Here is a 26,736-nt window from a genome sequence, read left to right as displayed (position 1 = left end):
CCAAAATACAGCCGTCGGAAGATATCGCCCGGACAGAGGATCTGCTCCGATATGGATGCTGACCGTCGGATCTGGAGGGCCCGATCCAGGCCATCGGGGAGGTGACATGACCAGTGTATACGGCAGCGGGCGGAGGCGTAAATACGTGTTTTTGAATGATTTTCCAATGTATTTCAAAAATCAAATTATATGCGCAAACTTTGGTTAGGGAATAGAAAGTGGGTTTTTCGGGAATTTTGGCAGTTTCAAAGGGTTTTCATGGGTAAAAGGGTTTTTATAAGGTTCCTCTTGGCAAATAATGGTTTGGTGAGTGGAATGACTTGAGGAAAGGGAGGGTAGATGAGTTGTAGGTTCATCCAAGTGGCCAGATGCCACTTTGATCCCTGCTATAGGACTTATTGGCTATATTGCCAAGGGGAGGGGTATTTATATAATGCTTGGGGTTTATACACCATGGTGTTAGTACTAATAGGGGAAAGGTAATATAGGGGATTTACATAGTAGAATTAGAGTTAATATGGATGAGAGGGTAAGTGGAGGGGAAACCATTAAGTTTATGTGAAACAAACTTGGTTTTAAGAGTAGATCAAAATGAAAAGATTTTTAGACAAGAAATGTGGCTTCTAAAGATTAAGAACCACCATGAAACCATAGTCTCTTCCATGAATCTTAGCTGATGAGGGGATGTTAGAAATGAAATTGGAGGGGAATGAGGGAAATTAGTCATGCTTCCTGCTGCAATTTGATGAAGAAGAACACCTTTGTCAATTAATTGACTTTGCTTTGATGCACACAGTTACCATCTCTGCAATGGTAGGGATAACCTTTCTGCAACCCCAACTACTTACCCAGCTACTTGCCTAGCATTTTTATTTCTTCATGGAGGGTGCACTTGGACTTGCAGACCCTTACTTGCCTTTTCTTTTCTTTGGCTTTTTCTTTTGCTTTTTCTATCTACTTCTACCCTTATCTCTTCCAAGGTCCCAGATTAAGCTGTTGGGAGCCTTTTCTTCTCTACCTGAACTAGTTGCCTGCCAAGATTAAGCAGTTTGGACAGACTCCTTTCTCTATTCTATAACTGAAAATTGAAAACATGGCATGATCCAGATTAAACTGTTGGATCATCCACCAAAATTGAAACAAGGTCATCAACATTGAAACACTTTACACACCTTTTGTTCTCTAGGAAATATGGGATCTTTGTGACATCAAAGCAGAGCATATTTGGACTTTCCCTTGCCAATCATGAAATATGAAACCTATTGGTATAGGTATCCAACAGTGGCTCCACATGGGGATGGTTTTTCTTTTGAAAGACCAAGAACAGCAGGTCAGATTGCCTTGCTCTTTGACTGCCCATACCAATCTTGAAATTTGCTGCTTTGATTTGTCAAAATTGTGTGCTTCTTTCTTGGAAGACCTCTGATTCTATTTACCTTTTGTTAACAGTCAATAGACTAAGAAAACTGCAATTTTACAAACTTGAATAGAAATTAATCTATATATTTGGGGTATGTACAATGGAAGAGTCAGGTTGCACTCATGGGTGATATTCAAAATAGTGCTTCAGCATCCTGCCATTCACAGGACCTTCATCCAAATTAGTTTCACTAAGACTTTTTAGGAAGTAAGTATTGTTACCTTGCACTGCTTGGACAGCAAATGGTCCTCTCCAAAGGGAATCAAATTTCCCATCTTTTCCTTTTTCTTCTCTCCTTGCATCCCACTTGAGGACTTTATCACCAATGCTGAAATTTTCTGCCTTAGTTCTTCTATCAAAGGCCTTTTTTAATTTTTCTTGTAATATCTGAACTCTGCTGAAAACTTGTTCCCTAGTTTGCTGTAAACAGATTATCTGATTGATCCTCCTTTGCATATCATTTGGCTCTGCTTGACTCTCTTGAAGAAGCTTCATAACAGGCACTCCTAGTGATGAAGGAAATTTGGCTTCTAATCCATAAACTAACTCATATGGGCTGGTCCCAATTGATCTTTTTGTTGTTAGTCTATCTGCCCATAAAGCATTGACTAGTTTCTTATGCCAGTTCTTTTTGTTCTCTTCCAGCACCTTCTTTATGATATTTATTAAGCTTTTGTTTGATGATTCAGCAAGGCCATTTCCTTGGGGATAGTATGCAGTAGAATGGCCCAAAGTAATGTGAAATTTATGGCAGAAGTTCACCATTTTCTTGGATCTGAAAGCAGCAACATTGTCTGTTATTATTTTGTCTGGACAGCCAAATCTAGCCAGTATATTGTTCTCCAAGAACTGAATAATTATTGAATCATTTGCTTGTCTGCATGGGGCAGCTTCAATCCACTTGGTGAAGTAGTCTGTTGCTGTTAAAATCCATCTGTGTTGGCCTGAAGATGAAGGATGAATTTCCCCAATGAAATCCAAGCCCCATTGTTGGAAAGGTCTCTCTGTTGCAATAGGTCTTAAGGGGAGTGGCAGCAACTGTCTTTTGCCCTCAAATACTTGACATTGATGACATGAGGTGGTGAATCTCTTAACATCTGAGAACATGGTGGGCCAGTAGTACCCCGCCCTTAGTATTTTATCCACAGTGGACTTCCAGTACAAGTGTCCACCACAGTCTCCTGCATGAAACTCCTGCATGATATTGTTAGTTTCATTTTCCATTAAACAGTGCAGCAATATACCTTCATGGTTTTTCCAAAGCAGATTTCCATCCATCACACAAAATCTTGATGTTTTCATTTTTAAGAACCTACACTTAGTTCTGGACAGTCCTGGGGGAGCACACAGGTTTTGTAACACATAACAGATATCAGAGTACCAAGGGGATTGTTCAAAGGCTACATTGATCTTTGGAGTCGCCAGCTCTGTTTCACTGTCCAGCTGATTGATATCTAGGGCTTGGAAATTTGCTTCTGTCATTAATTTGGCCAAGCCTTGCCCTTTTATTAGCTTTGTAGGTTTTATTTCAATGTCAAATTCTAGTATGCTGGAAATCCATTTTCCTCTTCTGCCCTCTAAGTTTTCTTGGGTGAGAATGTCTTTGACAATAGGACTTGGTACATAAGCCACAACATGGGAATAAAGGATGTAAATCCTAAAGTCTTTAATGGCTTTGACCAAAGCATAGGCTTGTTTCTCCATAATTTGATATTTTAGAGGGGCATCTCTAAGAGCCCTGCTGAAGAAGGCAATAGGCTTCTCATTCCCTTGGTCATCTTTCTGTAATAAAACAGCAGCAATAGTATGCTGGGAGGCAAAAGAGAAGATGATGAATTCTCTGTCAAACTGAGGATTGGTCAACACTGGGGTTTGGGTAAGGGCCAATTTTATACCTTCAAAGGCTTGCTTGGCTTCAACAGTCCATTTGACCTTTGAATCTTTCTTTAGCATATTATTAAGCAATCTGATCAACTCGGCCAGATTTGGGATAAATCTCCTTAAGAAATTGATTTTTCCCAAGAATCCTTGCAATTCTTTTATATTTCTTGGGTGGGGCATTTGTAGGATAGTTTGTATCCTATCTGGGTCAATTCTTATGCCATCTTTAGAGATGATGTGGCCCAATAGTTTACCTTCCTCTAAACCAAACAGGGATTTTTTGGGATTCAACGAAATTCCGTATTTCCTACATGTTAGGAAGATCTGTCTCAAATGTTTCAGATGTTCTTGGTCAGACTTGGAAAAAGGTGTGAGGTCATCCAAATAAATGACAAGGAAATCATGAATTTCCTTTGCGAAAGCAATATCCATTGCTCTTTGAAATGTTGCCCCGGCATTCTTCAACCCAAAAGGCATTTTAACATACTTGAAAGTTCCCCATGGGGTTGTAAATGCAGTTTTGTCTTGATCATCAGGGTGTACTAGGATTTGATTGAAACCCGAGAATCCATCAAGTAATGAGATCCTTGAGGCCCCTACCACTCTTTGGAGAATATGATCCATCTTAGGTAAGGGATAGTTGTCTTTGAGGGATACTTGGTTCAGATTCCTTAAGTCCACACACAGCCTAATTTCACTGGTCTTCTTTCTTGTAGGGACTAAGTTGGAGATCCATTCAGAGAATCTGATTGGTGCTATGATGCCTGCCTTAAACATTTTTTGTACTTCTTGTTCCATTGCTGGGAGAAGCATAGGATTGATTCTCCTCAATTTTTGTTTAAAGGGCTTTTGATCAGGCTTGAGAGGGATGGTATGCTGGATAACAGAGGTGTCATAGGACTTTAGGTCCTCATAACTCCATGCAAAGACATCCTGGAACTCTTTAAAAAGGTCAATGTATTTTGGCTTTTGATCAGGAGGTAGAGATGCAGATAATTTGATTATTTTGGGTTTGTCAAATGTACCTATGTTGCATTCTTCAATGGCTGCATTCAAGGGCTGCATTTTTGGTTTTCTGGGGATATCATTTGAATCAAAGATGTCTTCTAATGGAGTAAGGCCTGTTGGAAGAAAATTGTCTTTTAATTCAATGATTTCCTCTTCAACATTAGCTACTTCTTCACCACTGATTTGGTGAATTAGCTGAATGGTTTCCTTGTTGAAGATAGTTGGATTTAGCATTTGCTTTGCTGTTCTAGGTGATATTGGATGATTGGTTTCCTGAAACTGTATTTGTGATTGACTTGCTGTCTCAAGTATTTGTGATTGACTTGCTGTCTCAATGTCAATATTTAATCCTGCAAATTCATGTTGCAGGGTCAAGAAATGGTTTATTTGCTTGTCATTCTCAAATACTTGCCAATCCTTAACATTGTTTGGAATGGAGGGTCTTTGTTTCACCTCAGCTGTAAAACAATGATGAGCCTCAAAAGGCAGTTTACAGGTACTTGCAAAGGTGGCCAAACTGTGAGCATGCAGATTGTGGGATCTAGGAATCTTAGTGATTTGGAATTCGGAGAAAAGGTTTAGCACCTCAGCTACAGCAGACCTATAAGTCCTTAGTCTTTTGTCATTTGTAACAAAGTTTCCCTTTACTTGTTGAATAACTAAATCTGAATCACCCATGATTGAGACTTTCATGGCTTGTAGGGATTTTATTAACTTGAGACCTAGTAGAAGAGCCTCATATTCAGCCATGTTGTTAGTGCACTTAAAGTTTAGTCTATAAGCCCTGCCTTCTGCATGACTATTTTGTTTATTGTGTACCCAAACTCCAGCTCCTGCCCCTAATTTGTTGACTGAGCCATCAAATTCTAGGAACCACAGTATGTCTTGTTGTGGGGGAGGTTTGGTGATCTGTTCATGGGCTGGTAGTGTGAGTAGCAATTGTGGTTTTTTCTTTATCTTGTCTTCCGGGACTGTCTCTGCTTTTGATTGGATGTCCTTGGCAGTTAGGGCAGCAGCAACATCTAGTGTTTGCTTGACTCTTGTTTCATGGGTGGTAAGGCTTTTATTTGAGTCTTCCTCTTGTATGAGCATCTTGGTTTCAACTTCATGCTTTGAGGGGGTTGTAGTGTCGTTGAAGAGAATGTATGAGTCTATGTCTGAGTGGATAGCATATATGGGGAAGTTTTGAGGCTTTTCTTCACTGCTGACCATGTATTTCATGAGTGTTTCTCTGTACAGTCTTTTTGGTTGCCCAAAAACAGAGATGGTGGCATATGACATGTCTAATTGCAGGGAAACTTGGAGTTTAGCTCCCCATGATCTTGATAACAGCATCCCATACTTGGGTGGGATGTCAGCAACTACCACATCCATTAGGATTGTCTTATTTGGGTATTGAACTAAAGACACACATAAATCTTTTATGAGACCTAGGCACTTGACTTGGCTGGAATCAAAGGAAAACAGGTCTTTGTATGGTCTTGTTATGTCCAAATTCAGTCTTTCCATGACTGCTTTTGGCATAAGGTTGTGAGAAGCACCTGAATCAAACATTGCATTGTGTAGTATTTTGTCATGAATATGTAGGCTGACATAAAACGGTAGTACCCCTGTGACTATTGTTTTTCCATCGACTTCTGGGCCAAATAACAATTCTGGAGTGTCATCCAGCACATTGACATCATCTATGTTGCTGGTGAGTTGAAGGGACTTTTTGATCTGCAGTTTATAGATGTCATGCTTGGCTAGTTCCACGAGAGGAATAGCTATCTTTATTTTGCCAATTTCAGTTTCTAGATCAAAGGATTTTTCAGATTGGGTCCTGGGGTTATAGGTGACAGTCCTCTCCTTATTCATTAAATCTTCTTCTTGATTTTTATCTTGATTTTGTGACTTATCCTTTTTACTCATTTCTTGAGGAGAAATAGTTGAGTAAGGATGAGAGGGGGGAGTGACCATAGGCTGCTGTTTTGTGGACAGTGGTTCGGTGATCTCTTCAACAATCACTTCTTGTGTATGTGAATTTATTTTGTCATTAGGTTCTGTGCCTGTGACTCTTTCGGGCTGCTGATTATCCTTTTTCTTTTCAGGCTGGTTAACGTTTACAGTTCTGCTCCTCAGCTTGTATTGTTTATGGACTTCATAAACAGCAGTGTCATAGCCTTGTTTGAAGTCAAAGGATTCACCTGATTTAGTTTGGAATAGTTTGATTTCATCATCCTCATGATCCTCTTGTGTTAAGAAAACTTGACTTTCACCATCCAGACCCATTAAATTAATCTCAGGATCTTCATTGGGCTCAGTTGATGTTGAAGTTTCTGCATAATTTTCTTGGAAAGGGGGTCTTATGTCTTGGTCAGCACTGGCCTTGCCAATGTTTGGGTTTGGGTTTCTCCTAAAATTTGGATTCCTAGGAGGATTGTTTTGTGGTGCTTCCCATGATGCTTTTCTCTCAACCGATTCTACCCTATCACCCAATCTCTTCATACCATTAAGTATTGCATCAAGTTTTTGATCAAGGGCTGTAGGTTCTTCTTTGTATATGCTTCTCTTTTCTAACCTTGCCCTGTTTCTTTTGGCAATCAGGTTTGCCTCCACTGTGACAGCAGCCTTTTGGGCGTCTTCAAGGGTTTCAGGTTCTCTTTCCTTCAACTGATATGCCATGTCAGGATCAAATCCATCAGGGAATTTGTACAAGGCCAAATCAGGAGGAGGTCTTAGGTTTTGTGGTATTGCATTGTACACATTGTTGAATCTAGCACAATACTCCAGAACGGTCTCTTGCGGACCTCTCTTGATTGTTTCATATTCAGCAAGTATGTGCAGGGGATCTTTCTTCTTCTCCCATCTGGTAGTAAAGGCTTGATACAGATCATTGGGAGTTGCAATGGAGTTTGCATTCAGGGATCTAAACCAAGTTCTTACATCCCCGGTAAGGCTTTGAACAAACATCCTCATTCGGACACTGTCATCATCTATTTCATAGGTCTCAAAATGGTCTTGCATCTTCTTGGCATGCTGGACAGCTGTTAGAGAGCCATTGGAGTCAAAATATGAGATTTTGCTTTGGTAATCTTGAGGTAAAGCTGCAGCATTAGCTGGTATCTGCAAGGGTGCATATCTGTTAGCCATATTTACAGGATTTAGAGGATTAACAGGTGCAGCTGGGATAACAGGAACGATGGGTACCACAGGGGTAACTGGTGAGGCTGAACCTAAAGTGTGGTTCAAGGGGATATGTGCAATGGATGAAGATGTGAGAGGAGGACTGTGAGAAGTGGATGGTGAACTGGGGGAACTAGGGGTGGACCGGAAAAGAACTTTTATTGGAGTAGAAATGGGGTTGGGATGAACTGTACGAGGGGTTAAATCAGCAGGTTGCTCCTGCCTTTGCTGCCTCCTAATATTTCTAGGGATGGTATTTGGATTATCAACAATGATGGGTGGATTAGGGTCAGGATTTGCCCTAGTGCGCCGTGGATTTTTCTTAGGAGCCAGCTTCCAACCTGTTTTTTGGGATTTTGTGGAAAATTTTTATATCTGCAAGGATTGAGTGGATATTTTGGAATAGCTATATATTCCCGGAGCTAAGATGAAGATTCCCTAAACAAGCTCTTCCTTAAAGCTGTTAATGTGATGCAGAAACAGATTAAAGGCCTCTTGGCTGATTTCAGGCTTGATAGTAGCTATGAAAATATATGGTAATTGAAAAACTCAAGCACTCCCCAGTGGAGTCGCCAATTATGTTAACACCCAGGTTGTTCCCTATGACTCCCAAGGGAATACGGCCGGGGTAACCACTAACCAATCTTTGGATCACAGTTTCTAGCCAAACTGTGATCAGAGAGGGCTCTCTCTTTATGATTTGTCTCTGTTATGATGGTGTTTTAGGCTAGCTATTGTGCTCAGGTTTTGGTTTATGTTTTTGGTTGAAGGATCTCTTTCAGGTCTTATGATATAGTGTTTAGATAGTGAAATACCATTGGGCAATGGAGTCTGGAGTAATGAAGTGATTTGATATGCTGGTTTGATGGTGCTCATACTGCAGGGCCTATTGTGTATTTTAAACAGACAAAATTAGATCAAGTGGTGATGTATGTCAACCAACAGAAAGCAATTAAGGATTTTCTATTAAGTTGGTGGGGTGAAGGTGAGCACCCTGCACAGGAGCAAAACTTGAATTCCTGTGACAAAGGCCACTGTGAAAGATGTATTCTGAAAGTGCAGCAATTAAGAATTACACTTATCTAGATTACAGCTGAAGAAAACATTCATAAACAACACAGATTGAACTCAGGGTACTCAACGAATAAATCCTGAAAGCTATTCTTTTTCCTTGTTGTTTAGTATTGAAATCAGATAACATATATGGATTTTAACAAAACAACTGATTAACAGAGAGAGATACAGATACTTATTGTATGGTGAAATTACACAGGAATCCAGCAGTTATCAACAGACACCAGAACGCATCCCACACCTCAGAAATCCGAGAAATTCCACTGCTTTCTTTATTAACTTCTGAAAGGATTACAGCATAAGAACTTCTTCAGGAGAAATCAACAACAACCCTCATCTCTAGTGCGAGGGCTCTATAAATACAAAACATCTTTACAAAATATCAAGGCGTTGAGTCATCTGAGAAATAACTCTTTCACCAACTTTGTCATTAAAGCGGAGTAAAAGTTAATGCTTCCTTTAATACAACATAAATGCTCTTGCATTTGTCAGAAGATATTTTAGCTTTGGGAATCCAACGAGTCGGTTGGAGTGATCCGCATCAATGCTGAAGAAGGCGTTGTGGAGCTGTTTCGCTGTCTTTTCTCGGCTTGGACACCTGTAGCTTTTCCTTTTGCTGTGCTGGCTATGGGCTTTGCTGAGTTGGCTCAGCTTTCGTCTTAAATGCCTGCTGACCGAAATAAACTGTCCTGTGCATGACAATTCAGTTTTTCTGTAACCGAAATTTAGTGGATGGCCTGCTGTTCATAAAATCATTTGAATTGCCTTGACCCACCAGTCCTGTGGAGGCAATTGATGCCTGAGAATGGCCTCCATTGTTTCCTCTGCTTCTGTGTATTTGAAGAAATTGGGAGCTGTATCAAACAAGTGTGTGATTTCATTCATTATAAAAAATAGATTTTCTATTTTACTGTAGAAAACCTGTCCTGTAATTGGCCCTGTATCTTCTAAAGTGCTGACCTTCTCATTGATCTGAGTTGAAGCAAAAGCATTCACTCTTTTGGCATATTGTTCATGGGTGAATAGCTTCCCTCCGCTGTTCAGTAAGCTAGGGAGTCCTCTGTTCTGCAATACCTGAAATCTCTCCATGAACCTGTTTACCTCAGTGTGCATATCCTGAGTTCTTCTGTCCAGTGTTTGCACCAAATTTCTCAAAGTAAGCACCCTCTTGATCATTTGAATAGTCTCAGTTCTGTTTGTGATTCCAATGGTAGCTAACTGAGAGCTTGTCCTATTATTGAGCACATTGATCATTCTGGTGGCTACTTCAGGCATATTGCTCAATGCAGCTCTTGCTCTATGGACCTCCTTTTGTGCTTTTGGGATGAGCTCTAATTACTCATGGATTGTCTCAATGTATTGCCATTGATCTGTAATAGATTGGCCAATATTGGCCCATATCATTGCTCTAACTTCAGATACAATCTTATCCAATCTGAGCTCTTTTTCCAGCTCTTTGATCCTGTCATTAAGGGCCTTGATCTCCCTGCCCTTTTCTGCCACTTCTCTTTTTGATTTATCATGTTTATCATTGATCTTGGCCAGCTTTTCCCTGGTCTCATGCAGCTCTGTCATTTGAGCTTCCAGGACTTGTATCTCATTCTTCAGTTTCTGCATGTCTAGGCTTTGTGCCTGTTCTGTATTTGTTGGTGCTGCTGAAGTGGATGTAGCTGTTTGTTCAGTTTGTTGAGGTGGAGGCACAGTGGTAGGAGTAGTGTTCTCAAGATTGATGACCGGGGGAGGCTGAGAGGTCTGGCCCTCTTCCCTTTGCTTTAGTGCTGCTTGCAGTGCCGCTTGTGCAGCCTCAGACTCTCCTAATTTCTCTTGGGCCTGCAGAAGTTGTTTATAAATAGAAATCAATAAATCTGTGGTGTCCTTCTCCTGTCTTTGTTTGGCTACCTCATCTGTCTGAGGGTGCATGGTGGCTGGGAGTTTGATTTTCTTCCTCATGGCGGCCAAGTCAGCATCCCTTAACTTCAAGAGTTCCTGTACCCCTGACAGATCTTTGGGATCATGCCCAATTTCAATGATTATGTCTTCCAGGGACCTTATTCTGTTGTCCTTTGCCTGGGATGATGCCTTCTCCAATTCTAGTTGAGAGGCTGTGGCATTGAGACTGCTTTTTAGCTTATAATTTTCCAATGTTTCATCTGCTAATGAGGCATACACCATCTCGCCAGTTTGTTTATGCAGCTCAATTTTATCCATTGGGTGTATGTCTTTGGCCATGACCTCCAGGTTGGTCCTGAGGTAGTCTGAGGCAGATTGAGGGTACAGTGATGTGGGCATAAAATGACTCATGATCATTTTTCCTTCACTTACATCAAAGGCAGACATGAGTCTTTGCTGATTGGTGGGAGCCAAGTTTAGCAGATGATTGTACAGCTGTATTTTGATAGGATCACTCCTCCTTTTGATGTCTATAAATTGTTGTTTGATGCTTACTTGTCCTTCTTTCTGCTGGCTGGAGGAGCTGACCTCCCCTCCCATAGTCCTGTCCTGTTCCTGCTGGAAGGAACTTGCTGAAGTTTCTCTGCTGGGTGGGCCCATTCCCAATGCTTGTCTTATTGCTATGTCTTCCTCTGAGAAATCATTTAATCTTTGTCTCTTTTCTCCTTGGTCGATAGATGAAGTGAGGGGAGTTTCTCTATCCCTTTTTCTGCTTAAGTCCTCCTTTTGGGGAGTTTGGAGGACCGAGGTATCAACTGTAGTTTCAGGCCTAGGAGGTACTCTTTGTTGAGCCTGTTGCTCGGTGGTTGTTGGAGTATCAACCATTCTTTCCTGCTGTAAGGGCTGCTGTCTGCCATGTTGCCCTTCTCCTTGCTGCAGATCTTGTTGCTGTTGTTGCTCTGCCTGCTGCTGTTCTTCTTTGTCTGTCTGCTCTTGAGTCACTGGAGGTGACTGCTTCTTCTCTTGATGTGTCTGCTCTGTCTCCATCTCCTTTTCTTTGCCTCTGCTGGATATATTCTCAGTGGCCTTGGCAGTTTGTTGCTTGGCAGTTGAGGAGGATTCAGCTGCTCCCGTTTGTGTGGTTGGAAGTGTGAATACCTGTGGACAAAGCTCAAGGTCAGCCAACTTCTTTAGATTCCTTAGTGCCCTCTCGTTCAGCTCTTCTTGTGACAAGGGCTCTTCTAAGGTCCCTCTCCTCCATTTGTCTTGGTTTGCATATTTTTCAATGTGAGGGATGCTATGGTGATCATAGGCAGATAACTTATATTTGAGCCTCCTCGTGGATATGAAATGATTAGGGTCATAGGGTACCCATACGAAACTGGTTTGCAGGCCAAGGGCCTCAAGCATTCTCTCTGCTTCCCTCCATCCTTGCTCCCTCTCATTATAGATAATATGGCCAAGTTGGCTTCTGACCTTCAACTGTGCCTTTTTGCCTTTTCCTGAAAAATGAAGCACATCAACTCTGCCAAATTGTCTAAAGTACTCTAGGGCAAATAGCCTCATAGGCACATACTTGGGTAATTTGAAAGGAGGTAGATCACACCCATATATCCTGATGACAGTGTGGTTTTGGTAGAAGTACCAGTCCCCAATGCTATAAGATTTGGACAGCTGAAGAACCCTCTGCATGTCATCAGTGAGTCTCGGAGGAGGTGAGCTCATCAGCATTGCCATAGTTGGATGGATGAACAGATCCATGAATTCACAGTAAGTATATGGAGACTCAGGTCTAATGTGGAAGACAGATGACCAGTAGACCACTGATCTGGGATTTCCTTGGGCATCCATTCTTTTGATTGAAAAGTGAAACTTCTCATGTTGATGGTACAAGATCAAATGGTAAATGTAGGAGGTGTATCTGAACATCCTATCTCTCCTTAAATTCATCAATTGCTCATGAATCTTGTCTGATATGTAGGTGGCGTAGTCATAACAGATTGGTGACTTGCCAGGAGCAAACATAAGCATCAATACCAGCACAGTTGCATCAATATGCTCAATTGAACTATACCCCAAGATGGGAGAAATCATATCTGCAAGGTCTCTGCCCAGCTCATTGAGGTATACATGAAGAATTGGAGGGCCCATCACAATGTTAGTTTTGATGTATAATTGATTAAATTTGACAATTTGAGCATCTGTGAGTTTATCCCCTTGTTTTATCAGGTTTACCAGTGATAAAGGGACCAACTTCTTCTGAGGGTTGAAGCAAAGCATGTCTCTGATTGCTTGAGGGGTAACATAGAAAAGTACTGCACCAGATGGGTCAACAACAGCTCTCTGAGAAACATCATATTGTTCAGCACAGAGGTGGATTAGTTCAGGGAATTGGTTGACCTGAGGGAGCTTAAAAATAGGGAGGAAAGAGTCCCATAAGCCCAATATATCTGTCCCATTTTCATGTTTGGCCTTCAACTCATTCAACAGATGAATGTGGAACTTGCTGCTTATAAGCTTTTCTTCTGAAATTTGGTAATCCATATCTGCCAGGGCTTGCCATTTCAAGTCCTTTTGAGGAGCATTCAGAGGTTGAACATTTAGCACTACAGGTGTCTCCATTGCACAGGAGGATTTTGAATCAAATGTAAGGTGATTTTGTTTTGAGCAGGACAGCACAGGGGAATGCCTCTGTACCAGGGAGTTTAGATTATCAGGAACAGAGAGGGATTCTAGAAAATAGCAGTTGAAATACTATTTATGGCAACTAGGACCAATGTTTGGCTTTTCCTTGTCTCTCTCAATGGTGAAATTTGGTTTAAATGAGCCTGCCGCGATTGCGCAGACAGAACTTAGTTTTTCAACAGAATGTAGGTAGAACAAAGCTCGGCTAGTGTTTTTTGAGGTGGTAGTTGGAAATTGGAAGCTCTGCAGAGGAATCCACTGGTGAGTTTATAAGTTTTAACGTCTTTTAAGCTTTCAGAGTGATTTGTAGAGAATTGCAGGCGCACGGAGGATAAATGATGAAGAATACCTGGTAAAACAGTGAGCAGAGGTCGTATATGCAGGCTGGACTCGTACGCTGGAGGTCTCCTGGTCGATTTAGCAGGTTGACAGTAAGCTCGGACGTGAACCGCATGCAGCAGAGAGAACGAAAAATGAATGAAAAGAACGTAAAAAACGCGATTTTTGGCCATAATATAGACCTTTAGCAATTTGGCGCCTTTTTGCGATGACGTCAGCATGACGTCATTGGTGGGGTCAAGGTCGGATGACGTCATGCTGACGTCATTGGGTGACGTGGCGAGCTCGTAATGCAAGCGGAATGGGGAAACCGGAAACCGACAGCGGTTTCGTGTCGCACTGCTTACGGTACGGTGGCGGTAAATATCAGTTGTACCTCTGACGCGCTGTGGCGAGGGCGCGTGGCAGTGGAGTGACGTACCCAAAATACAGCCGTCGGAAGATATCGCCCGGACAGAGGATCTGCTCCGATATGGATGCTGACCGTCGGATCTGGAGGGCCCGATCCAGCGGCCATCGGGGAGGTGACATGACCAGTGTATACGGCAGCGGGCGGAGGCGTAAATACGTGTTTTTGAATGATTTTCCAATGTATTTCAAAAATCAAATTATATGCGCAAACTTTGGTTAGGGAATAGAAAGTGGGTTTTTCGGGAATTTTGGCAGTTTCAAAGGGTTTTCATGGGTAAAAGGGTTTTTATAAGGTTCCTCTTGGCAAATAATGGTTTGGTGAGTGGAATGACTTGAGGAAAGGGAGGGTAGATGAGTTGTAGGTTCATCCAAGTGGCCAGATGCCACTTTGATCCCTGCTATAAGACTTATTGGCTATATTGCCAAGGGGAGGGGTATTTATATAATGCTTGGGGTTTATACACCATGGTGTTAGTACTAATAGGGGAAAGGTAATATAGGGGGTTTACATAGTAGAATTAGAGTTAATATGGATGAGAGGGTAAGTGGAGGGGAAACCATTAAGTTTATGTGAAACAAACTTGGTTTTAAGAGTAGATCAAAATGAAAAGATTTTTAGACAAGAAATGTGGCTTTTAAAGATTAAGAACCACCATGAAACCATAGTCTCTTCCATGAATCTTAGCTGATGAGGGGATGTTAGAAATGAAATTGGAGGGGAATGAGGGAAATTAGTCATGCTTCCTGCTGCAATTTGATGAAGAAGAACACCTTTGTCAATTAATTGACTTTGCTTTGATGCACACAGTTACCATCTCTGCAATGGTAGGGATAACCTTTCTGCAACCCCAACTACTTACCCAGCTACTTGCCTAGCATTTTTATTTCTTCATGGAGGGTGCACTTGGACTTGCAGACCCTTACTTGCCTTTTCTTTTCTTTGGCTTTTTCTTTTGCTTTTTCTATCTACTTCTACCCTTATCTCTTCCAAGGTCCCAGATTAAGCTGTTGGGAGCCTTTTCTTCTCTACCTGAACTAGTTGCCTGCCAAGATTAAGCAGTTTGGACAGACTCCTTTCTCTATTCTATAACTGAAAATTGAAAACATGGCATGATCCAGATTAAACTGTTGGATCATCCACCAAAATTGAAACAAGGTCATCAACATTGAAACACTTTACACACCTTTTGTTCTCTAGGAAATATGGGATCTTTGTGACATCAAAGCAGAGCATATTTGGACTTTCCCTTGCCAATCATGAAATATGAAACCTATTGGTATAGGTATCCAATAGCTTCCAAGAAGGGAACTCCCATGGAGATTAGAAAGTAAAAAATGCAGGATGGCCAATGTAGATGTTAGGTTAGAAGCAGCTACTACCCTTAGCTGAAAATTGTTTTGGTCTTTTGAGTTTTTGACCCCTTACTGTCAAAATGAAATTTTGGTCTTCAGACGATAAAGCGCTTGTTAGCATTTTAGCACAGGAAAGGGCAAAGGAGCGCTGACAGTTTCATTGTCACTGCATTTTCGCAAACACTATGGAGGAAAACAATGATAGCTAGCCCATCAGCATAATTATCAGTTTCCAGCTGCTAAAGGATGATAGCAATATTATTAGTGATTTACAGGAAAGATACCCGAGGAAGTAGAAGCTACATAAAAAAAAGTCCATTTTTTAAGGAATGACAAGGCGTGATTCCCAACAAAGGAAGCATAACAACGATGCAATTTTCAGTCCCTGTTTTTAGCACGATTTACAACAAGTCATTTTTTATGAGAAACATATAGGTTTAAAGATATTTTACATGCATGTACTTAAAATATATACACTATTATTTTTAGATTATTGTAATTAAGGATAAGCTAGAAACCTATTTTATCTATTGTACTCTCTATATAAACAATTTCTGAAGAAGGAAAAAGGGTTGGAACTTTTGAAAGATAGCATTTTTTATGTATTGTGTGATCAAATTATAATAAAGTAGTCTATGTGAACAGTTTTGCATAAATTCCTGTGTCATAATTCTCTGACTCTCTTGGTTTAATATTTTCTTCAAAATATGAATGCTAAGTGGTTTGAAATTATATTGTTGTGCTCCATTTCTTTATGTTTCAGATATTTAAATACTTTTTTTTCACATATATATCACACATATCTCCTTCACTATACTCAAACTTTCCTAAAAATTGTCAAAGGAATTGTTACTATCTCACTTTTATGATGTTTTCTCACTGAACCTCTAATTATATAAAGCTAATTGGGTTAGACTCCATGCCCAATGGAGAAATTTTCCTACATTCCAACCAACCTCAGTGTTTCTTAAATAAATCTAGCCATAGGACTTATTACAATCCTTCTACCACTATGACCTTCGGTATTGAGTTTTAGGGATAGATCCCTCTTTAGGTTGAAGGGCCATCTTTCAAACACAAAGTGGTTTAAGTTTAACTTAGATCTTTTCTAGCAGTCAGGTTTTTCTATAAGTGATAAAATTTTCGCGTCATTTCCAAGGAATGAAAGATATATTCTCCCCAAATTATTTTATTGTTTTGAACATATCTCTTAGGGAAAACATAAATTTGGACATCAGTTTTTGGCTGCAAGGTGTTTGCTCTAGTGACTCCACTTTGTAATTTTGAGGTGATTCTATTGAAACATTTATGGCTCATAGAGGGGTTCATACTCGGAGGAACCCTGATCCAAATCCACCACATATTTTTCAAGTCCAAAAAAATTGTTTAGAAGAAAATCTCCAAAGAAATCAGGTATGATTCACTTAGAAAGGTATCATTCATTACCTAAAAAGTTTGAAGTTGTTGAGTATTTACAGTTTGATCTTAAATTTGAAAATACGTTATTCAGATCTAATTCTAAAAGAAGTCCGTCAGACACTTTCCTTGATCAAACTAGTTTAAGGACCTTTATTCCTAGTTCTGTCATCCAAAAATTAGATTTGCTGCCACAAGACCAAAATATTTGGTCTAATTTTCAAAAGTTAGAACAAAAATTCCATGAACTCCGAGTGAGAAGCAGAGAGGTGAGACTGTGAGAGAAAATAGAGGATACTACAACAGATCTGTTGTAGGTTGTGTCTCTTCATTTTGTTGGATAATAGAAAGGAAGGACTGGCTGTTCGGGGTGGACATAGCCCAAACTAGGTGAACCACATATATCTGTGTCTCTCTGGTTTTATGCATTTTCTCTGTTTATATTTATGCAATATTATATGTGTTCCATTGCTCTGTAATATATAATTTTCTAACACAAGGTTCACAAAATTTTCCAAAAGAATAAAAGGGGCCTGAAGATTAGCAAGTTGTTAGACCTCCTTTTCCAAATAACTTTGTTGATGAAGGTGTCACTGAGGAAGCATACCAATAAATTAGATGTTTTGACGATAAATAAATGAGAGTGTTTTCTACCAAGGAGGAGTACCAAGGAGGAGCATGATATTTCTGTTGGGTTTCTCAGGAAAAAAAGATAACATTCACATTTGTGATTCAGTAGTTTACCAACAAGGTTATAATAATGCAGTAGCATATTTCCAGACACAGTACAATCTCAGAGGCCGAAAAGTTCCTATTAATACTCCACCACAAAAAACAGCAACAGAACAACAATCTAAGTCAGGGAAGGGGATACTAAAAAGACCATAGGAGCACAAAAAGGATAGTCCAAGAAAAGAAAAAGAAGCTAAGAAGGATGTCAAATAATTGGAGAAAACAAAATCAACATTCAATCTGGAGAGTGAAATTGGTAAGCTGAAAATACCTATTCCTTTTTCTAAAAAAAATAATACAAAAAAATAATATTTTCAATGGTTTAATGTTTAGAGAATGATTAGGTTAATATCAATTCACAAGTTCCCTAAATTTAGATGATGATTCTTCTGAATTTGTTTGTGGTCCGCATGTGACTAGTATAAATGATGATGTTCCCCCATTTTATGTGAGTTTGAGCATTCATGATATGATCCTTCATAATGCTATGTTGGATTCCAGAGCTTCACACAATCTAATGCCTAATTCAATCATGCACCATTTATGACTTCATATTACCAGGCCTTATAAGGACTTGTTCTCATTTGATTCAAGAAAAGTAAAAATTTTAGGCTGATAAAGTAACTAGTTGTAACCTTGGCATAAATACCTGCCAAAAGTGTGATTATGGACGTAGTGGCAGCAAATATTCCAGATAGATTCGGCATGTCGTTACTTCGGTCTTGGGAAACAATATTAGGAGGAACATTGTAGATGGACATGTCTTATGCATCAATCTCATTGTTTGGTGAGTTAAAAAGGTTATATAGAGAAGTTCAAATGGCCTATATGGTAAGCAGTAGAACTCAACTAGATAATCATCCCATCTATGTAGTAGATACATAGATTGGATCTCAGATTTTATTTAATGATTTCTATATTGATGGGGAAGTATCAGAACATGTTGAGGTTGGTGTTCAGCAAGAGCAGGTTCAAACATTTTCAAATGAAATCTGGAATTTATATTTTGATGGTTCTACTTGTGAGAAGGGTTTTGGGGCAAGAATTTGGATTGTTCCGCCAGATTGTACAAGTCAGCTACATTCATACAAATTGTATTTTGATTGTACAAACAATGTGGAAGAATACAAAGCTTTGATTATTGGGTTGAACTTGTTAAGAGAGAAGAAAGAAAAAAAAATCATTTTTTTAGAGATTCAGAGTTAATTGTGAAGTAGGTCAAAGGCATTTATCAAACCAGACACCCAAGGATGAGGGCTTACCAGAACGAGGTATGGGATATGTTTTCTATTTTATTTTTTGAACATGAAATCTCTCTTGTTCCTAGGTAAGAAAATGGAATTGCGGACTCTTTCGATATTGATGCTAATCCATTTAGAATTCTTATCCTATTGAAAAATATGAAATCAATTTGATACATAAACCTTATATCCTGGACAATACTAGACCTTGTAGGTTACTGAAGATGATAAGAAAATAAAAATATTTCTTGAAAGCACTGATGAGTTTCTTAACACTTCAATTGATAAAGATGAGGATAAGGTTACAGAGGAAAATTCTGAAGCAAAAGTTTTCCTAAATACTGTTGCTGGACAAGATATAATTTAGTTAAACAATAACATAATCCCTAGAGGTTTAGTTCCTTTAGAGAGGTTGTTTGATTCAAATGATGTGGCGTCAAGCCTAGAATTCTGCCAAGTGAAGGGGATATGGAAGATTACAATTTGGGAACTAAAAAAAGTCCAAAATTGGTCAAAGTTTCCAACACTTTGAAGACAGAGTAGAAGCCAAAGTATGCAAAATTGTTGAAGGAGTTTTTAGATGTATTTTCCTAGAGGTATGAAGACTTGAAAGTATATGACGAGGTTTTCATCCAACACACTATTCCACTCATAGAAAATGAAAATCCCTTCAAATAGAAATTAAGAAGAATTAATCCAAAGTAGTTGTCATTGATTTAAAAAGAGGTTAAGGGACTGTTGGCTGCAAAGATCATCATCCCTCTAATATTTTCAAATTAGACAACTAACTTGGTTCTAGTGAGGAAAAAGAGTGGGGAAATTTGGTCGTGCGTGGACTTCATGAATTTGAGTAAATTTTGATTGAAGGATAATTATCCTTTACCCAATATAGACCACATTTTGCATAAAGTGGTTGGATCGGAAAGGATTTCTATGCTTGATGGGTTTTATGGATACAACCAGATACTGGTTAATCCAAAATATCAAGATAAGACTGCTTTCACCATGCCATGGGGCACATTTATGTACTTGAAGATGTCCTTTGGGCTTATGAACATTGACGCCACATTACAGAAAGAGATGGATATAAATTTTGCTAATGAAAGAGATAAGTTTCTTTTAATACACATATATGATATTACACTCTTTTCAAAATCTGAATCTGCTCATATAAAACATTTGAGGACAGTCTTCACTAAGTGCAGAAAATTTAGAGTTTCCTTAAATCTGAAGAAATCTCATTTCACCATGAAGGAAGGGAAGCTACTAGACCATATAGTATCAAAGTAAGGAATTCAAATTGACGCTATCCGAGTAACATCTATACAAATAATTGAACAACCAAGAAACAATAAAGAGGTACAGTCTTTTCCAGGTAAAGTAATTTTTTTGCGCAGATTTTTCCTAATTTTGTAGAAATTTTCAAGGTGATATCAAGCATCCTAAGGAAAGGAAATGAGATTAAATGGAGTGAATGATTAAAATAATCCTTTGATGACATTAAGAAGGATTTAGGTCAGTCTCCTTTAATCACTAGTCTTGATTTGTCTAAAGAATTTCTTATTTTTTCTTTTGCTTCCGAGCACACCATCTCTGGTGTTTTACTTCAGAAGAATGTAGAAGGATAGGAACAACCAATTTCCTTTTTCATTAGAGCATTGAGAGATGTTGAAATAAAGTACAACATAATGGATAAATAGACATATGCATTGATTAAATCACTCAAGGAATTTAAGGTATTTATACTTCATTCTCATGTAATTTCCTATGTACCAAATGTTGCAACAAAAAGTATTTTGATCCAGCCCAACATTGATGGTCAGAGGGGTAAGTGGATTTCCAAAATATTTGAGTTTGATTTAGAAATCATGCCCACTAAATTGATCAAAGGATAGGAATTAGCTAAATAGATGACTCAAACCAATCTTGAGACCTTTGGTATCAATTTGATTATGGAGTTATTAGATCTGTTAGGGAATGAAGTAATGGTAAGAGTGGATGATCGCTTCAGAGATTGTTCATGGTACACTGATATAGTTTACATATTTCAAAATCTACAGGTGCCACCAGGGACAAGTAAAACTTGATCCAGGTTTTTTAGGCTTAAATTTGTTGAATATTGTCTTCTAGATGGTTATTTATTTTGGAAAGATCCACAAGGCATTTTATTGAATTGTCTACTAGAAGGTGAAGCAAAAAAAAATGATGAAATATTTCCATGAAGGAGCTTGTGCAGATCACCATTACTGGAAAGTCACTTTTGACAAAATCTTAAGAGCAGGATATTATTGGCCTGCATTTTTTTCTAATGTTTGAAAATAAGTTACAACATGCCATAAATTTCAATTGTTTGAGGGAAAAGCTAAGTTGTTGTCTTTACCCTTAAAGCCTATTTTTGTAGAAGCACCATTTCAATAATGGGTCCTTGAATTCATAGGTGAGATTCACCCAACATCTTAACATGGACAGATTTCTTTACCAAATGGATTAAGGCTCTCCCAAGCAGGCAAGATATTGATCTTGTTGTTATACAATTTTTAGAAAACATCCTTTCCAGATTTGGTAGTCCAAAAAGAATTATTATTGATAATGCTCAATGTTTTAAATCCAAAAGACTAATAAAATTATGTGATGAGTATCATATAAATCTTAGTCACTCTATATCCTCTTACCCTCAAGGTAATGGACTGGATGAGTCATCAAACAAAAGCTTTATCAGGATCATCAAAAAATTATTAGAAGACAATAAGAAAGCTTGGCATACAAAGCTCAAGTTTGCTTTGTGGGCAGATAGGATCAGTACAAAGAGGTCAATAGGTACCACTCCTTTTCAGTTAGTATACGGTGTTGATGCAACATTCCCAGTTTCAATAGGGATACCAGTTATGAGGTACCTACAGGAACTAGGAGAGGAACCAAATCATCTGTAAAGGAGAATAAATCAGTTGATAGAGGTACAACAGAACAGAGAAAGGGTGTATGAACAATCTCAATATTTCCATAATAAAGTATTTGACAAGCAGACTAAGGAATATGATTTCAAATGCCTAGACTTAGTGCTAAAATGGGATGCTCGTATTGAAGACAAAAGTAAGCATAGAAAGTTCGATAAAATTTGGAAGGGTCCATATCAAATTGTAGCTTTTCGTGGCAAGAATAATTTTCTCTAGAAGATTTGAAAGGAGCATTGTTGCTTGATGATCCAGTCTATATAATTTCTCACTGTATATCGCCTGATAATGCAATATACTAAAGCAAAATACTTGATCTACTTCTACAAACAAACTTGCGGAATATTAATCGATTTTGAGCAAGATCAAATAGAACACATGTAATAGAGAATGAGAAATCAATCACACATGAACACAGAAGAATACTCTGGGGAAAGCCTCAGCTAAAAACCCTGATCTCTGTATTATCATACAAGTGGAAATATGTCTGGATTACACAAAGCTTTAGCTCACAAGTTATCCAGCTCTCAGTACAATCCATCAATGCTGCTCATAGACTAAATAGACACAACATATGCCTTCCTCCAGTCCTCCAAGCCTCCTATTTACTCGCGTAGTTTCTCCTGGGTCCTCTGGCTGCCACTTGTGTGAATTGACCTCTCACACAACTCACCAAACTCAAAAGTAACTGCGCAATCTCCAAGGAATGAATTCCTTCTGCATGCAAGAGATGTCCTTAATGGAATATTCCTACAATTGATAGTACACTGTCCCATCATCTGATCTCAACTGGGTCTCTGACTGAACTGACATGCATGAGTTATTTATGAGAGAATATTCAGTTATCTGAAGTGCAGTAGTTACATGCATGCATGCATTAACTAATTGAACTCACAATCAGTTCCACAAATTGTTGGAACTAATCTAACTGGACTTAGCTCAGTTAATTGAGCTAACTAATTACAACTCAAAGTACAACTCATCTTGATCTCCTTAATCAGGGGATAACTTCCTCAATCAAATGGGAAACTGTTGCATGTCTTCACATAGCCTTCATGTTTGATTTTCTCCAACTAATTAACTCAAGATGAATTAATTAATTATTTTTCAAACAGCTGCTAAAATCAAATTTTAATTTTAATTCTCAATTTTTTGGTTCAGGGACTAACTAAAATTGGAATGTATCCCGAAATTTTATTTATAGCAATGATATTTTTAGCACTTCTATTCTTAGCATTTCTTGTTGCTATTTTCAACACTCCCTCTCAACAAGAGAGGGATTATTTGTCACCCCAATCCTGTCTTTGTGGAAATCGAACTTGCATTTTAACAATTCCTTAGTCAAAATATCTGCATCTTGTTCCTCGGTCGAAACATACAGCAACAACATGATCCTCTTCACCACACTGTCTCGAAGATGATGATACCGGATATCGATGTTCTTGGACCTTTCATGAAATACTGGATTCTCAAAGAGTTTGATACAACCCTAATTATCGCAATAGATCACAGTTGGATCCATCCTCTGACCAAACAATCCAACCAGAATCTTCTACATCCAAATGGCCACACATGTTGCCTGACTAGCAGCCATGTATTTAGCCTTTGCTAAGCTAAGTGCAATTGACCTCTGTTTCCTGCTATACCAAGAAACTGCAGCTGAACCAAGGTTGAAAGTTCCTCCTGAAGTGCTCTTCCGGTTTGATGGATTCCCTGCCCAATCTGCATCTGTGAAGCTCTGAAGCTTCACTCCCTCTGTTTGTCTGTACTACAATCCATACTGATATGTGCCTCTGAGGTATCTCAGCTCATGCTTCGCTACCTTCCAAATAGCTTGGTAGGCTGAACCATAGCTTGTCTCAGCTGGTTCACCGCAAAGCACAAATCTGGTCGTGTGTTCACTAGATACATCAGTGAACCCACAAGCTGTTGAGAAATAGTAGCAGCTACTACCTCACCTAAAGTAGCATCCTCCTTCCTCCAGTTACCAGCTAGAGGAGTCTGCATGGGCTTGCACTTCTCCATGTGGAACCGCCTGAGTATCTCATTGGCATACTTGCCTTGAGACACAAACACTTTTCCATCCTTCTGCCACACTTCCATGCATAGAAAGTAGTGCATAAGACCCATGTCTTTCATCTCGGACTCTCTTGCAAGGTCTTCCTTGCGAGACTTGATCAACTGATCATCACCTATCAATATCAGATCATCAACATAAAGAACAATGATCAATGGCTTACCTTCTACCATGATGTGGTAAAGGTTCGCATCCGCTTCACTCTTGGTGAAGCCCAACCCGGTGAAATAACTGTCGATCCTGGTGTACCAAGCATGAGGTGCTTGCTTCAGCTCGTATAAAGCCCTCTTGAGTCGGCACACATGCGACTCACGATCGAAGGTCTCAAAACCTTCCGACTGCTCAATGTACACCTCTTCCTCAATCTTCCCATTGAGGAACACAATCTTCACATCCATCTGATGGATCTTCCAACCCATCTGAGCTGATAGTGCCAACATCGATCTGATAGATGAGTACCTTTCTACTGGAGCAAGATTCTAATCGTAGGCAATCCCCTTGACCTGTGAGAAACCACGGGCAACAAACCTTTCCTTATGTTTCTCAATACTGCCATCAGTTGCTTGTTTTACCTTGTAAATCCATCGGGAACTCACCACTGACTTGTCCTCCGGTCTTGGGACAACATCCCAAACACAGTTCCAAATGATGGAGTCGTACTCCTCCACCATTGCATCAACCCAAGCTGGTTGCTACACTGCTTCCTCAAAAGAAGAAGGTTTGGTATCTACACACTCCCCAACCAGGGCCATGTAACCAGTGTATCGCTCGGGTGATCTCCTCTGTCTGTGCTAAGAGGATGGTTGTCCCACATTCTCTCTCGCATCCATCACCAATCTGTTAGCTTCCCTTGAGTGTCTTCACCCATCTCTGGAAGACTCTGCATGAATGGATGTATCCACTCCCGGATCCTCTACATGCGGCTACTCAGCATCAGTCTGAGGCTCCTCCTTCTTAGGAACTAAAAGTTCCTCCTCTGCATGGATCTTGAGCTCCCTCTCAAGTGATACTCGCATGGATTTCTGCTCGTCGAACTTTAGATCTCTACGTACCACTATCCTCCGACTAGTAGGCAAGAACACCTAATAGTTGTGTGGTGTATCAGTGTACCCCACAAGTATCCCCAACTCAGTTGTTGGATCTAGCTTCTTCCGGGCATCTTTGGTCACATGGCAATAAACTGATGATCCAAAGATCCTGAAGTGACTCACATCTGGTCTCTTCCCAAAAAATGCCTCCATTGGTGTCTTAATTCCCAGTGTACCATGCAGAATTCTGTTCTGCAAGTATACTATTGTATTGCATGCCTCAGCTCACAAATGAAGTGGTAAGCTTTGGTCATGCAGCATTGCTTGAGCTGCTCCCACAATCGATCTATTCTTCCTTTCGGCCACCCAATTCTGCTGTGGATTATGGGGTGTCGTCAACTCTTGTTCAATTCCTTCTACTGCGCAGAATTCCTTAAACTATTGGGAGACATACTCTCCACCATTGTCGCTATGCAAGGCCCTTATTTTCTTTCCAGATTCTTTCTCTGCCAAGGCTTTAAACTCACAAAACCTTGAGAAGGTTTGATCCTTCTTCTGCATAAAGTAGATCCAACATCTATGAGAAAAATCATCAATAAAAATAACATAGTACCTTTGTTTAGCAGTGGAGTCTATAGAGAATGGTCCACACACATTTGTATGAACTCACTCCAGGATTTCTCCAGCTCTACTGTCTCGATCCTGAAAGGAAGATTTTGCATACTTACCCAAGGTACAACCTTTGCATGTATCCATTTGCTCCAATTTTCCCTTGGGAAGTTCGGTAGAAATCTGTTGCATGATCTTCAAGGCCCCATGGTGCAAGTGGCCCAATATTCTTTGTCATATCTCACCAAAATCTTGGCTATGCACCAACTCTGCTTTGGAACTCAATGCAACACAGTCATCTACCTCCATCTTGTAGAGATTCTTTACTTGAATCCCAATCCTCTTGGTCTGTCCAGTGCCGATATGCCTCAGGAATGGCTTTCCTTTACTAAAGACTACATCATAGCCTTTGTCTTCCATCATAGTGACAGACACAAGATTCTTCTTCAGACCTGACACATACTTTACATCAGCTAGGGTGAGAGAAGCTCCATGCTCCCTCAGAAACACAACCGTACCTTCACCTGAAACACGATACTTTCCATCATTGCCCATCTTGATCCGCATCTAGAGGTCCTTCCCCTCCAAGGTACTGAAAATATTCTTATCGCTAGTCATGTGGAATGAAGCTCCACTGTCCAGGTACCAAACACACCCCACCATCAATGAAACCATACATATGATGAGGGTGAAATCCAATTCGAACTGTGAGGCCAGTGCCTCACCATCTGATCCCTTCAAGGATCCCTTCTTGGATTTCTTCTATGGACAATTCGTAGCATAATGGCCCACCTCATGCCAATGAAAGCATCTCACTTTCAATTTGTCAATCTTCTGCTCACCATGGGAAGAACTGGATTTGGAATGGGATGCCTTCCCTTTCCATTTCCTTGCCTTACTTGCTAAGGCTATATTTTCTTCATCATCTTGCTTTGATGAAGATCCATCTCTGGTGCTTCTTCTTATCTCCTCTTGCATCAAATCCGACCAAAGTCGTTCCCAATCTGGTAGTTTCTCTCTTCCATTTACCGAGTCTTGGTAGCTATGCTAGTTCTTAGGAAGACCGAGGAGAGAAAGACTCACCATGTCATCATCGGTTGTCGTGATCCCTACACTTCCAAGCTCATCCCTGCAGGTGGTGAGCTTGTTCAGATATGTAGAGATCGTGTCACCCTTTTCACACTTGATTTTTCGAAGCTTGTCTTTCAACACCAGCTTCCTCTAATCGTTGTTGTTCTGATATAGATCTTTCAATGTTTTCCACATTGAAAATGGTGTCTCCTTCCCATGGAGACTTGAGACTATGTGGTCTCGAACTCCCTCTAGAAGGATTCTCCTTGCTCTAGCTACAAATTTCTTCCATTCCACCAATTCTTGGGCATTATCAGTTGTTGGCTTGGGGACTTCTTGATCAATGAAGTCCTTCAAACCATTGTCCTCTAATACCGCTTCCATG

This window comes from Pinus tabuliformis, chromosome 2_1 (assembly GCF_031772625.1).
Source record: "Pinus tabuliformis cultivar Carrire ecotype Pingquan chromosome 2_1, CPIR1, whole genome shotgun sequence".
In the NCBI taxonomy this organism is placed as follows: Eukaryota; Viridiplantae; Streptophyta; class Pinopsida; order Pinales; family Pinaceae; genus Pinus; species Pinus tabuliformis.
The sequence above is the reverse complement of the archived record's forward strand: the minus strand, read 5'-3'. Positions refer to the sequence as shown.